Genomic DNA, 14,572 nt, shown 5'->3' on the forward strand with positions numbered 1-14,572 from the left:
ATATTTCCTATTAAAGCTCCTTAAAAAACACCAACACCGTTTTCACGTTGCTGCCATGAGGGACGATGGCCTCCTCCCCATCCTAATATACAGGATGGGGCAAAAGAGCGTTTACAGTTGTTCATATGGAAAATGATATAATAATTAATAAAAACAATACCAGAATAAAGTTTTGTGTACTCACAACTGTAAACCTGCTTTTGCCCCACACAGCGAGCAAAAGTGGAGCTTTTGGCCCACACATGAGTGGAGCATGTTGGAAAGGAGCTGCAGAGATGTGGGCAGTGAGCAGGCGTGGTCGGTGTGTCTGGTGCTGTGGAGAGTTCAAGTTAGGGCTGGCTTTCCAGTGGGGAGCCAGGGTAGTGGGAGGTCCAGGCTAGGACTGAGTGCAGGCAAGAGTGGGGCTTATCTGGGAGGGCAGTGGGGCAAATTTGTGAAATAAGTGATGGAAGAGGAGCACAGACTAGGGTTGCCAATTCATTTTTGCCCCAGCAGTGACATCTAACAGGTTTTAGCTATCAGCCAATCTAAAACCTAGCACATTTCCAATATTGCTACAGCTGCCAATGGGCTCCTCACCATCTCATCCTATCCCCTTGATTCCACACCGGAGAGGCCTACCACCTCAATGTCATGTTTGTCATTCTCCTTTCATGTTCTGTTTGCTGCACATGAACATTGTATAGGAAGTCCTCACCTCATGTCCTTGATGAGTTCTGTGACTTTAAGCAACATTGAATATAGGATTAAACAACATTGAATAGAAGGATGCTATTAGAGGACCTGCTATTTATACAAATACATTGCTTATGAAAATGCATCATATATATACTCTTCTGTGTGACTATAACAGGATGATACATCTACCCATTCTCTTGTGGGTGGACGCTGAATTGTGCTCCAGTTCTGGTGTGTGGAAGATGCTCCAGCAAACTTCCTCTGCTGGTCTCTTGAGGGCAAGGACCCAGGGATGGACTTGCTAAGTCATAGAAGGTGCATGAGCTGATGTTCTCACAAATGGACCTGTACTTCCACCACACCCTGGGCAATTTCTTAATCTCTGCCAATCTAGATGAAATCTGTGATTGTAATTTGTATTCACGTAATGACCATTTGGTTTAGTATCTTTTCATATCCCGTTTTTTTTAGTAACATAATTTACATATTGGGAAAGCTACAGTCCAACGAAAAGAAGGTGGTTCTACTAAAATAATGCATATTTAATCCTATATAATAAAAGCCTAATATGCTAAGTTTCCAGTTGTCCTGTTGTCCGTTCAACCAATCGAAGTGTAATATGCTAATGGTATGCTAAGGTTGCTCATTCTCTTGCTATGATGTGCACTGACCACCAGGGGGAAGACTCTCTGGTAGGTTAGCTTGCTGCTGGGTTCTGGTCAGTTGGGTGGGACTGAGTGAAATGGGCCAGACATGCCCTGGAGTCATCCCACCCTCTCTCCCTGGCTGGCCAACCTCCTGCATCCCTCCCTGGCTCTGATCCTGGTTCCTTTTGTGGCTGGGGCCCTTTGGGAGCTCACATTGGGTTGATGTTAACCTGTGGGACTTCTGGTGACATTTGCTATGACAAGAGCCAGAGGGCCAAGGTGGGGGCACTTGTGAATCCTTGCAGGGTAGGAGTTGAGTTCACCTGTGCTGCAGTGCCGGGAGCACTCAGCTCTGATGCTGGCACATTCTCCGAGGCAGCCCCACTTGGAGTTTTTCTGACTAGTTTCAACTCCTCAGGGTTTCCCTGGTTTGGGAGCCTTTAAGATCTCCCTTCTCTCCTCCACGCCCATGCTGGCATGGAAATTAACTTGAGAACGGAATTATTTGCAGTGTGAAGGTTCTAGAGCACATGTGTCAAACACAAGGCCCGCGGGCCAAATCCGTCCCGCCAGGCCTTGCAATGTGGCCCGCACAGCGCTGTCATCACTGCACTCCGCTGCGTTTCCATCACAATGACAGTTTATGACTGTTCAGTAAACCATTCGGCCCGCGATTTAGGCTGGATTTTAGATTTTGGCCCCTTCTCTGATTGAGTTCGACACCCCTATTCTAGAGCATCTAGATGCCTATTGCTCAAAGTGGAAATTCTTGTCTTTGATTTTTCTGTTTGTTTTTAACTAGATTAAGTAGATCAAAGAGGACCCTTTCCCCCTTTCTTCTTTGTCTTGGGCCTGTTTTTTAAGATACAGCACCGATCTTAGAGGAGCCGTGTGCTCAGGGACCTCTTTATTTTGATGAGGGGGCAGCGGAAAAGCTAGAGATAGGGAAGTTCCTGTGAGTGGAAGAGCCTTGCTGACATGTCTGGGAAAAAGAGGCACTTCTGACATGAGAATTTAAAGTCAAGGAGCTCCATGAGATAAGGTGTCTGCAGGCGCATTACACGTGTGCGTACAGGATGTTATTACATGATAGGTCAGGTCCACAACAGCTGAACTGTGTGCAGTTGTACGGAGCAATCCCTTCTGTTCTGCATGGTGCCGTGGGAGTGCCTGGGCACTCTGGCTCACGCAGGTGCTCACTGCCTCTGCTACTGCCTCGGGGGCTTGGCTGACAGCCCTGTATGCAGCAAAACGGCTCTTAGGGAAGAGAGGGATAATGAAACCAAAGGTGTTTGGCTGAAAGGAACATGCTACTTTTTTTTTTTTAAATAATATATTTTATCGATTTTTCACAGAGAGGAAGGGAGAGAGATAGAGAGCCAGAAACATCTATGAGAGAGAATCATGGACCAGCTGCCTCCTGCACCCGCCCCCCCACCACCGGGGATGTGCCCGCAACCAAGGTACATGCCCTTGCTCGGAATCGAACCCGGGACCCTTCGGTCTGCAGGCCGATGCTCTATCCACTGAGCCAAACCGGTTTTTGCATGCTACTTCTTTTTAAAGGTGGCAGTAGTACACGCTGTGTGAATTTTGGATGGAAAGACAACTGGGAACCTGAAACAGGTGGCGTGCTCTCTGGGAGGAGGCAGAGTCTTAGGAGTGAGGACACCTGTGCCTGCTCCCCTGCGAGCAGCTGCTGGCTGTGTGGGGCCGATCTGAATCAAGAATGGAACGTGCTGATTTCCAACCATCAATCAGAAACAGCCCCTTTATTTTTATTTTTTTTCTCTTTTCATTTTTATTAAGGTATTATATGTGTACATATCTTACTGTTGCCCCCCACACTCCCATACATGCCCTCACCCCCCAGAGATTTTGCTTTGCATGCACACAAGTCTTTCGGTTGATCTCTTATCTCCCCCACCTCTCCCTAACCTTCCCGCTGTAATGTGACTTTCAGAAACAGCCCCCTTAAATAATCCCATACATTGACCAGGATAGAGATGTTTCGATGAGAAAACTGACATTCAGAACAGTTAGGCTCTGTTTTCCACTTTCCACACCTGTGGCTGATGCTGCAGCTCAGCTGGAAAATCAGTGCTTGACTCCCAAACAATAACAATGACTGTTTTTGGGGGGTTTAGTCTCCAATGACAAAGACCATCACCGAGTAATAGCAGTGACCCACCCCTGAGAGTCATGGGTGATTCTGCGCTGGTGCCTGATGGGGGCTCAGCACTGGTCTCCGGTAGGGATGTCGCTGGGAGGGGTGTGCCTCTTACAGGCCTGCCGCAGTGGCTCGTCACACCACATGGCTCCACCGAGTGCAGATGTTCCTCAGCCTCACCCACAGGCCCCACTGCAAACCGGAGCGAGCGGGCGCCGCACCGTCAGGACTGTGCAGTTGCTGCTCAATGCTCTTTTTAGGGAGAAATGGTCTTAAAAAGATACCATTTTCTAGACTATCAGATAAATGAAACTTGGGGAAATTGTGTTTAATAGGAACTGTAGCCATGGCTTACACATGAGAGAGTCAGTTTCCATTTTTAGAACTTCTGGTCTCTGGTTGTAAATTTCCTTTTCCCAAAACGGAGGAGAGAAAAAGGCGAGGCACCATGGCTTAGGTAATTTCACAGTAAGAAGGCGAGAACAGTGCTTTCTGATTCTGTTCATTTAGAACCCTGTCACATTAGTTCCTTTTTAAAAATTGAGATATAAATTCTAAATGGAAGTTGTTCCTTCCAAGTGCACAATTTAAATTTCCATCCCCCTTCGCCCCCACAGGCATGCATCTCCTAAACTCTAGGGACCATGAGACTCGCAACCAAGGGAGCAATGGAGCAATATGTTTGCTTGTCCCGGGTAAACCCCCTGAACCTTTCCTCTGACTTCCCAGTGAGCAAAAGCCAGCCCTACCTAGGCTCTCTCTTGTTACTTCTTACATCATAATTCCTTCCTTGTTTCACTGTCCCCTGCTCTAATAAATGTACTCTCAAAAATAAAGTGCACAATTCAGTGCACAATTCTAGTATATTCACAAAGTTATGCTACCATCATCACTCTAATTCCAGAACATTTTTATCCCCCTAAAAGGAAACCACTACTGTATCCACTACTGTAGCAGGAGCTTGCCTCTTGGTGTAATGAGAGTGATAGCCACTAGATGGAGACATTCCACCAGTGAATTTCTCTGCACAAGCCTTGTCCCAAGGGGTGTAAGGCTGGGCCCCTGAGCAACAGGTAAGAGGGGAGAGGCTTTGTACTGGGCTGATGTCAGAGGTATATGTAACTCACAGTACTTTTCCAAAGACAAACACTTATCCCAGTTTCCTAAAATTGCTACACTGAATGCTTTAGAACAAGAGAGGCTTTGGTGGATATGGATATTTTCATCTTACTTGTTATATATAAACTAGAGGCCTGGTGCATGAAATTCATGCATAGGTGCAGTCCCTAGACCTGGCCAGCAATCGAAGCGCAAGCATCTGTCATGGAAGGAAGGTCCCAGCTGACCTCTGGGCCCTGGGCAGCATCTGGGCCCCTGGGGCCCCCGTGTGCCCCCATCCACCTAAGTCATTGGGCCCCCACCCAGCTCCCTCAGTGCCTGGGAGCAAGGTGGCGGCCCCACCCTTCACCACTGCCGTTGGTTGCTGCCTGCGGGGTGATTGGTGGAGCTATCTGGCGCCACTCGCACCCGCCTTGGCCTGGTGCTGCCTGCTCACCTCCACCATCCCACTGTGGTCCTGCTCTCTTTGGAGTCCATGGGGCAGCAGTGCCTCCACTGCTACTTGCTGCCAGCCTGCCGTGTTCCATGCCGCCCTCTGGTGGTCAGCACACATTATAGCGAGCAGCAAACTCCCAGTCAAACTCCTGTCAAGGGAACAATTTGCATATTAGGCTTTTATTATATAGGAGGGTTAAGGGTGCCCCTCCCAGTATAAACACACTTTGAATAATTATAAGTTTAGAGTGTATTAACATACAGCTCATTTTCAAAATTTAAAACAATCTACAGAAATGAGTAATTTTTATTGTCAATGACTGTTTTCAAACGGATAACCATTCTGGTCCAGGCACTGCTGATAACACAAAGCAATGGAATGGCAAACGTCAAGAATCATTTCATTCAGGATTTGTGTGCCCTCGACTCATCAACTGTTGCTTGAGTTTACAAAACTGTGAACTTTTATGTGTTCCCATAAAAAAGCCTAGTGGATAAATTTTCTTTGTTCAGAGCTTAGTCTGGCTTCACCCATTATTCCAAATCAAACCTGAAAAGGAGTTAGAATTAAGTCAGTTACCAGCTGTTTAAGTGTTTATATGTTATTAGGGACATTGTACACACTTTGAGTGGTGCCTCGCATAAAGAACGCCTCGCACAGCGAACGCTGCACACAACGAACTTCGTTTCACACAACGAAGTCGCCCGAGCTTCCACGACCGCTTTGCCCGAGCTTCCACGACTGCTTCGCCCGAGCTTCCACGATCGCTGCTGATGTATCCGATGTATTGCATCCTTCCGCGCCACTGCAGGCAGTCGTTAGTCACTGCGCTTAACTTAAGCACATATCGCGGCAATCGTTCTTCATTACGAATTAAATCACGCACGTATCACGGCAGTCGTCCTTTTAAGTTAAACTCAATATTTTTTTTATATCATGGCTTCTAAAAAAAGCAGGAAGGTGATTTCTGTTGAAATGAAACAGGAAATAATTAGAAGGAGTGAATGTGGGGTAAAACAGTGTGACCTCGTCAAAGAGTTTGGCCTCAGCAAGACCACCATTTTCACCATTTTGACAAATAAGGATGCAATCAAATAAATAAATAAAAATAATAACAAAAAATTATCTTTTTTAATGTCATCTTAGCATATTTTATGCTACAGAACGAATTATTTTTTTTAACATGTATTGTTATGGAAAAACGCGTTTCACATAACGAACTTTTCGCATAACAAACTTGCTCCTGGAACGAATTAAGTTCGTTGTGTGAGGCACCACTGTAATTATAAAGGCAATGCTTATACTTCAACTGTGTTTTCAAACTCCCAGTAGCATTTTAAGGGTGAGTTTTCTTTGTTCAGAGCTTAGTCTGGCTGAAAAGAAAGAAATACCAATTGAGTTATCAGCTGTCAAAGTATGTATACATGTTTTTTGGGGCACTCTGTAGTTATATTTGTTTGAATGTGTAATAGAACAAGTATATTAAGCCATGATGTCATTTGTTTTACTTAGGATAAGGCTAAGTAAAAACAAAGGATTACATGTGAAGTTAATTTAAAGAAAAATATTAAGTATCTGTCGTACCAGCGACGTGGACATAGTATAAGTCGTGTGGGGCCGTCAGCGTGGAGGTTTGGGACCGGCGCTGAGAGAATGACCGCGGGAGGCATCAGAACTCAGTGAGAATGAGACACAGACACTGCGCCTCACATGTGGTTTGGGATCCTCCGCTGGCGGATCAGCAGGGAAGAATTCCAGCTCTTTTGCTCTTCCCCAGCCTCTGATGCAAGAGCCCTGGGCTTATTTTATTTTACAGCCGTGGCGGGAGGGGGAGGGGGCGGAGAAGAGGCCCTCAGTAATTTGGCGCTTCCTCACGCCAGATAATGCAGCCGGGAGCTGGCCGGCCACGGAACCAGCGGTCCAGGTGCCCTGGGAATCAGTCTGTCCTCGTGCAGTAGCAACGGGGAGGATCTTCGGGCGCTGATAACCATTAGTGAGGCTGAGCTAACCATTTTGAATCCCCAGGGGTAGGATTTGGAAGTGGGCTCCAACAGGGTGAGTCACAAAGTGTCCTCCGGTCTCTTTTTTTGCTCCATCCCATCTTCCCCAGAGAGCCCCTTGCCCTTCCGCTGTCTGCCCTCCAGGTCTGCCTCCCCCTTACAGTGCGGTGGTGACCGCCCTTCTCTCCCTCCGCTCCTGATGCAGAGACTGACATTCAGGGCAGTTAGGTGACGTAACTGAGTGACTCTGGTCCCCGGAGAGATGGCATTTGGGTTTTGGTCTCTAACTCCAGGTTTTCTTTCACTAAATTACACTTTCTCAGACTTATTTTTACCACAGCAAGATAATGACCTTGCTTGCGCAAATACTCTTTGCCTCCTACTGTCATAAGGAAGTGCCAGCTCTTTCATGGGGGAAAATTGGAGTGAAGAAATTCAAGACATCGAGTGGCTTCTTTTTATAAGGAGTGGCAATGTTTTGGGAGGGAATTCATGTACTAACTGAGTTTGTGAGGACAAAGTGCTGTCTGGTACAGTCATATTGCATGAAGGGGTGCTATTTCTTAAGCATCTGCTTAAAATGCTTGGGGGAATAAGAAGACTTAAGAAATATTAGTTGAGGAAATGAATTAATGAGTAAATCTGATAATCAACATGGTACCTGGCCTTAAAGAATTAAGAAGCTGGTGAGGTCTACCGGGCATTACAAGAACCAGAGTTCTGCAGAGCAGTTGGACTGGCAGCCCATCATTTACCCAGTTCCCTGGGACAATTCACTCATGGATCTGAGGTTCCCTGGTCTGCATTCTTGTCTGTCACCACCCGGGGGCGCAGTTGGACCTTTAAATATTACTAATACGTGTTGAAGATGAAACTTATTTTTCCGTTTTTATAGCATCCTCCAAACAGGATTTCTGTTTGAAATGGCAAAGCCCGGTTTAGGAAGCAGGGGGAGAATGGGCCAGGCTTTCATATGAGCACCACTTTATCCAGAAGAGAAGTGGAAAGAGGTCAGGTAGGAGCCGGAATGCATGGGGAGTTGAAGTGTGAAGATTTTGTGTTCTTTATTTGAATGGGAAGTGGAGTGGTGACTGTGCCAGACGTGACCGCGGAGCAGTGTCCCATGCACTGAGGCCGTGCGGAGCGCCAGGTTAGGTCTGTCATGTTGACCTCAATGAAGTCCCCAAGATCCTCACCTGACTGCTGGTGGCAGGGTTGAGGACAGCACCTGGGTGACAGCACAAGGAGAAGGTTTTGGAAGGTCTTCTGAAGATTACAGGTGACCAAGCGAGTAAAAGGCTCCTATGAAGTCCACTGTTTTCAAATCTGGATAGGAACTTGGTTACAATCAGTTGTTACTGATGAAGAACCAGGATTCAGGTGCCATCAGTGAGACTCAAGGACAGGGTCACGGAGGACTCAGCTAAGGAAAAGCGCAACCAGACCAAAAGCATGGCCCTGGGAAGCTGGAGAAGACAGTCTAAGCTGCCCTGCCCTTCTGTCTTTTTTCTTCTCTGGTCTCTCTCCAACCGCAGTGGTTTATTAGCACAAAAACTATTTAGAAGTGACATTGGTTATCAAGATCAAAAAGGTACATACAGGTATATCTTGAATTAGTTAAATTTTACAAACTTGTGTAAAAGGTGGTTTAGAGGGAGATAAAGTCATATATTGTATTAAAGTGCAGTGAAGGCTGGGTATAAAAGAATTGACAGCAGGACCACAAAGAGATATTCCTATACCATGCTCACAGCACATTATTCAGAAACAGCAAACGGTGGATACCACTCAGGTGTCCACCCACAAGTGAACAGATTAGCAAAATGTGGGCCATCCATACCAATGGGATGTTATCTATGATAATAAAAGTGCAATATGCTAATTAGACCAGATGTCCTTCTGGACGTCCTTCCTGATGACCTGGATGAAGCTGTGGCAGAGGCGGCTGCGGCTGTGGGCCTCTAGTTTAGTATTAAAAGGCAGGAGAGTCGGGACCGGTTTGGCTCAGTGGTAGAGCGTTGGCCTGTGGACTGAAAGGTCCCGGGTTCGATTCCGGTCAAGGGCATGTACCTTGGTTGCGGGCACATCCCCAGTATGGGGTGTGCAAGAGGCAGCTGATCGATGATTCTCTCTCATCGATGTTTCTAACTCTCTATCCCTCTCTCTTCCTCTCTGTGAAAAATCAATAAAATATATTTAAAAAAAATAAAAAAAATAAAAGGCAGGAGATTCTGACACCTGTGTGCTGACATGTGTGCTGAGGGAAATAAGCCAAATGCCGTGAGACTCCACTTTTGCGAGGTGCTGGGGACCACCACGGGACATGCGCTCGGCCACTGCTGACCCTGGCCCTTTCTGCTCCTTTTACTCCATGGTCATTGGCCGACCACCTTCCATCCATCCCGTGAAAGGAACCTAGGGTGTGTTTGAAGCGGGGCATTCTTTTTTGTCAGTTCCAATGAACCCTACTCCCATGGCCCATGGACTCCGACAGGCAGGAGTGTCTGCGTGTGGCCTGTCCCTGCAGACTCCGGCTCCCCCGAGGGCCGCTGGCCCTTCAGACAACGCGCTCCTCCTGGGGAGGGAGGCAGGGCCCTCCCTGGCCCGTCGCTGGGTTTGAGATTCAGAAAGCACACAGCCCAGGAGGCCCAGCTGCTGTGTAAGCAAATAAATGCTCTTTCCTTATGCAGGAGACCTCAGGATGCTACCACCCAAGTGTTTTCACGGACATGATCCAACTTACAACATTCTTAGGTCAGAGGTCCTTATTCACAGAGTCCGCGAACCTTGGCGGAGTTTGTCTCGGCACAGGCGCCAACGAGGGGGGTCAGAAGCGAGCTGACCCTCCTCACTTTAAAACAGAGACTCACGTTTTCAATTCGGTCGGTAACAGTTCCAGCTGGAGATGGGCTCCCAGCCCACGGCCCTTTTCTCCCTTCTGGCCCAGAGAGAAGAGGGAGGCCTTCGGAGAGGCCACCCCAGAAACCTCTCCAGAAAAATCTGACGCGCCCCTGCGCCACATTTCAGAGCCTTTGGAATCCTCACTCAGAAGTTAGGCCTCTCCAGACGTGGGTGTGATGTCAGTGTGCTTCATTCTGATTGGGGCCTGGAGCCTGGGCTCTCCTGGGGTGCTTTGGGGACTCTCTTCTGAGCCCCTTTCTGGCATCTGGTGTCTAGGGTGGAACTCAGTCCTGCCAGAGGACGTGGCAGCCTTGGGCCTCTTGGCCAAGGCCCACCACCACAGGCGCGGGGCAGCCAGGCCTCATCCCCGAGGGCTCATGACAGAACAGAAGGCTGGTGGGCCTGCGTCTCGTCCTCAGCTTGGCCACTCCTCCTGGCTGTCAGGATCTGCCAGCCCAGGCCCTTCTCCTGGCTTTTCCAGACCAAACTTCAGTCTTCCAAGAGTCTGGCCCCATTGTCTCAGGCTCTGTCTTCCATCGCCCACGGGAGGCCCTGCTGGGTGTGTGTCCAGGCTGAACGGTGTGGGGAGTGAGCTGTGCATTTTCACAGAATGTTAGACCGGGAATGCTCATTCCAGACTATGAACAGAAGGCTGAGGCTGACTCCTGTGCAGCTGGTCCTGACTGTCCTGGGCTTAACCATGTGCCAGCATGACCCCAGGTCCAGGCTGACCCCAGGCCTGGCTCTGGGTGGGCTCTGTGTCTGTCCAGTCTTTTCTAGGTATCAGTTCTCCAGGCCCAGAGGCCTCAGGACCATTCTTGAGACAGTAGAGTGGGAGCCCTGAATCAGATGTAGGTGCCTCAGAGCAGTGCTGGAAGTCTCATTGGGCCCTCGCCGATGGGCAGTGGTCAGCCATGTTTTCTCCATTCCCAGGAGAGTCTCTGCCCTCTCAGTCCTTGCTGTCATCACCTGTCTTCTATCGGCATCACCTCACCTGAACTCGTGGGCCATTGCACGTCAAGCAGAAGAGAGGCAGTCCAAGCTGGATTTAGAATTCCAGCGCGAAGACTGACACCTGCTTATTTGGGTGTTGGAGACGAGTGTCAACTGGACGCTCACTTCACCCGCCTCCCCCGAGCTCCCCCGAGTTCCTGGAGCTGCTTCTGTGTGGCCAGATGGCCGGTGCGGACCCGCTGGGCCTGTCAAACTGGCCTCACGTCAGGCCGGCTCCGGCCGAGTAGGCATCACACTACCCCCCCGTCTGTCAGGAGCCGTTAAACACAGGCTTCTCCCAAATGCAGATCCTGAAAGTGGGTGGAAAACTCCGGTGACTTCCTGATGGCAGTGGCCACAAACTGTGGTGCGGCTATTCTTAGCACGGCATGACAGCGCCCTCTCGGAGGACACCGTGGGCGCTAATGGGCACCAGCTGTGGCATCCGAGCCTCTGTCCTGGGGATGCGGCCCGGGACCTTTCGTGTGCCCTGGGAGTCACAGAGCAGAAATAAGCACCCACTGCCTGTGAGGCGCCAACGCGGCAGCCTATCCCGGCGTCCCGAGGCGACCTCAGGACCGGAAGGGGTTAACCGGGCTAAACCTAGCCCATCGCCAGAGAGGGTCAGAGAGCGATCATGGGCCCAACGGGGAACATGGCACCGAGGTTTTAGGCCCAGGTGTGTGAGGTGCGTGAGACCAGGAGCGGGGCCCACAGCCAGTGTGTGCTCAGCCCGGGCTTCCCTGCCCTCCACACGCACCTCGTCCTCACAAGCACCCAGCAAGCTCGGGGCTGCGCCTCCAGTCAGCTGGACACCTTGAGAACAGGGGGCAGACCCCAGTGCCCACCCAGGCGGAGGACTCCCTGCGGAGCCCAGAGTCCAGGGTGGAGAGTGGGATCCCCTGCCGGCTCTCCTGCATTGTGTAGCAGGTGAGGCAACGAACACCTGCAGCGGCAGGATGTGTGGGTTCGGGATTCCACCTCATGGGAACACCGGGTTCTCACGTGGAGCCTGAAGGAGGGCAGGAGCAGGGCACACCTTCAGCACGCCCAGCTTGATTCTGGTGGAAGTTTATTTCGACAAATGGTGTCTTCTAAATTGATTTTCCAAAATGGCCTCTATGCCATTTATTGGAAAACCCGTATTTTTTGCTGGTGACTGGGGATGGCACTGTGAAATATTTGGGCATCCACAGCAATCCTCAGGTCTGACGGAGGCCCTCCCGCCCCGCACCTCTGTCTGTCTGCTTCGGGCCAGTCCCTCAGTGTCTGTGGCTGTGTCTTTGCAAACCTTTAAATGTGTTGGTAGCACAAATCCTTCCTATAACTGGAGGTTGTTTGTTTCATTCAGCTTTGCTTTTCTTGTACTTTCCTGAGAAGAAACATGGATCCTCCCTCCCCGCCAAGTTCCAGAGCAAAGGAAGGAACCCACTCAGGTTTTAATCACCGTCTCCGGCTGTGAGTGTGCAGCACCCTGTGCCCAGTAACCAAAACGTGACTGCAAGTCACTCGTTGGCAGGCCCCGCCTGTGAGTCAGTGGACGGCAGGGTCCCGGGGCCTCGTGCCTCAGCACTGGAGGGTTCCCACCAGAATGCAGAAGGGCAAACTTCCGAGTTTTCTGTGAAAGAGGAAGCGTGGATCGATCATGAGTATCGCCAGTGAGCTGGCTGTTTCTGCTTTCCCCAGAAATAGCTCTGTTGGTGAGACACGTTAGTGCTGCAGACTGGACACTCACCGGAAAGCCCCGTCCATCCCCGCCGACCCACCAGTTCTACATCTGCCCTGAAACCCCTTCACAAGGTCACTGGCCTCTCCAATAATAATAAAAGCATAGTTTATTATTATTTTAAGTATTCCCTTCTCTGTGGAGAGGTAGGCTTTAGAAAGAACCGGCTTTCCTGTGCAGGATATATAGGGTGTCCCCCAAAATGTACACACACACACTCTGAATAATAATAAAGGCGGTGTTTATGAAAATGCACTTCATTTCCAAAACTGAACTGTCAATTAAAGTGTTATACATTTTAAAGTGTGTTTACATTTCTGTGAGCACCGGGGCCATGGAGAGTGAGGGTCTCCCTGGGGGCCAGGTCAGGAGGGGCACTCTGAATGGGCCAGTTTCGCCCTCACCCGGAACCCTGACGGGACCCCTCCCCGTCCTCACACTGCTCTGTGTTGCCCATCCCCCCTCCTTCCCTAACGCAGCTCGGCTAGGTTGCATCCACAGATGTCAGCTTAATATCATTCCCCAGGGTTATGGAAAAGTGCTGGACATATCCCCAGATGATTCGGGCTCCGGACAAGTCTTGTCAGCTGAGATGTCATCATAAAACCTTGTTGGGTCCCTGTCCTGTTCCCCCACTGATCTGAATAAGATTTTCCTCATTACACAGACCCCAAGTGGAATGCCTTCGAGGCCACCGTGAGGTCTCCATTACGAAGGTAATGGGCACGGAGCTAATCGCTGTGCCCTCTGGGCCCCACCTGGTGACACGGAGCCTTCTAACCAGCAGCCCAAGCCAGGCCGCCCTTTGAAAGGGCACACGGGCCCTGAGAGTGGTGGCAGGATGGCGGGCAGGACTGGCATTGAGTCACATGGGCTCTGTGGCCGACCTTGGCGTCCAGGAGGGCTGCATCCCAGTGACGCCCCAGTTTCCCTGTGGCCTTGGCCCCTGTGCCCTGTCACCTCAGTTTCCCTGTGGGAACTTTGCCCCCAGAAGGAGGGGGATGCTCTTGGTGAGCAAGACCTGCTTCTGTTGGCAGAGGGAGAAGCAGGAAATGGTTTACTTTGACCCATTTGGGAAGTAATCCTCCCTCAGACCCAGCAGCCTCCCATGGCGTCTCTTCCGCCATCAGAACTGAATGCAAGCACATCGGTTACTTCAAACCCATCCCTAATCCGTTATCCCAGCCTTGTCTTCATTCCTCTGCACGGCTGCCGCCCTTGGGTCAAACCGTTCAGTCGTGCATTTAGAAACATTGACTCGGGCTGAAACCGGTTTGGCTCAATGGATAGAGGGTCAGCTTGGGGACTGAAAGGTCCCGGGTTCGATTCCGGTCAAGGGCATGTACCTTGGTTGCGGGCATATCCCCAGTAGGGGGTGTGCAAGAGGCAGCTGATCGATGACTCTCTCTCATTGATGTTTCTAACTCTCTATCTCTCTCCCTTCCTCTCTGTACAAAATCAATAAAATATATTTAAAAAAATTAAAAAAAAAAAAGAAACATTGACTCAGTGCTGTGATGGTGGCATGCTGGGGGCCCCACGGGCGCCAAGGAGCTCCTCCCCGCTCCTCTGGGTCTGTTTGCTACCTCTGGGTGCCAGCACCACCTGAGTCGAGGTGTCCTTGGGGGATGAGCGGGGAGACGCAGACAAGGAACTTGCTCACCACCCATAGGCCCACCACAGGCGTCGGCACATGGTCCTATTCTTGTGCCTCATCCGTCCGTCGGGGTCTCATTTAGAAGACGCATTTGGTGTGTGATGTAAAGACTGTTGGCAGGAACAAGGAAGAACCAGGGCGCACAGCTGTGCTTTCCTGTCCACAGCGCTCGTTTCCGAGTGAAGGGCCTGGGGTACCTTCCCTCTGAGAGCACACGGCACGAGGGGGCGTCTGTCAGGCTGCCA

This window comes from Pipistrellus kuhlii, unplaced genomic scaffold (genome assembly GCF_014108245.1).
Source record: "Pipistrellus kuhlii isolate mPipKuh1 unplaced genomic scaffold, mPipKuh1.p scaffold_m20_p_6, whole genome shotgun sequence".
NCBI lineage: Eukaryota > Metazoa > Chordata > Mammalia > Chiroptera > Vespertilionidae > Pipistrellus > Pipistrellus kuhlii.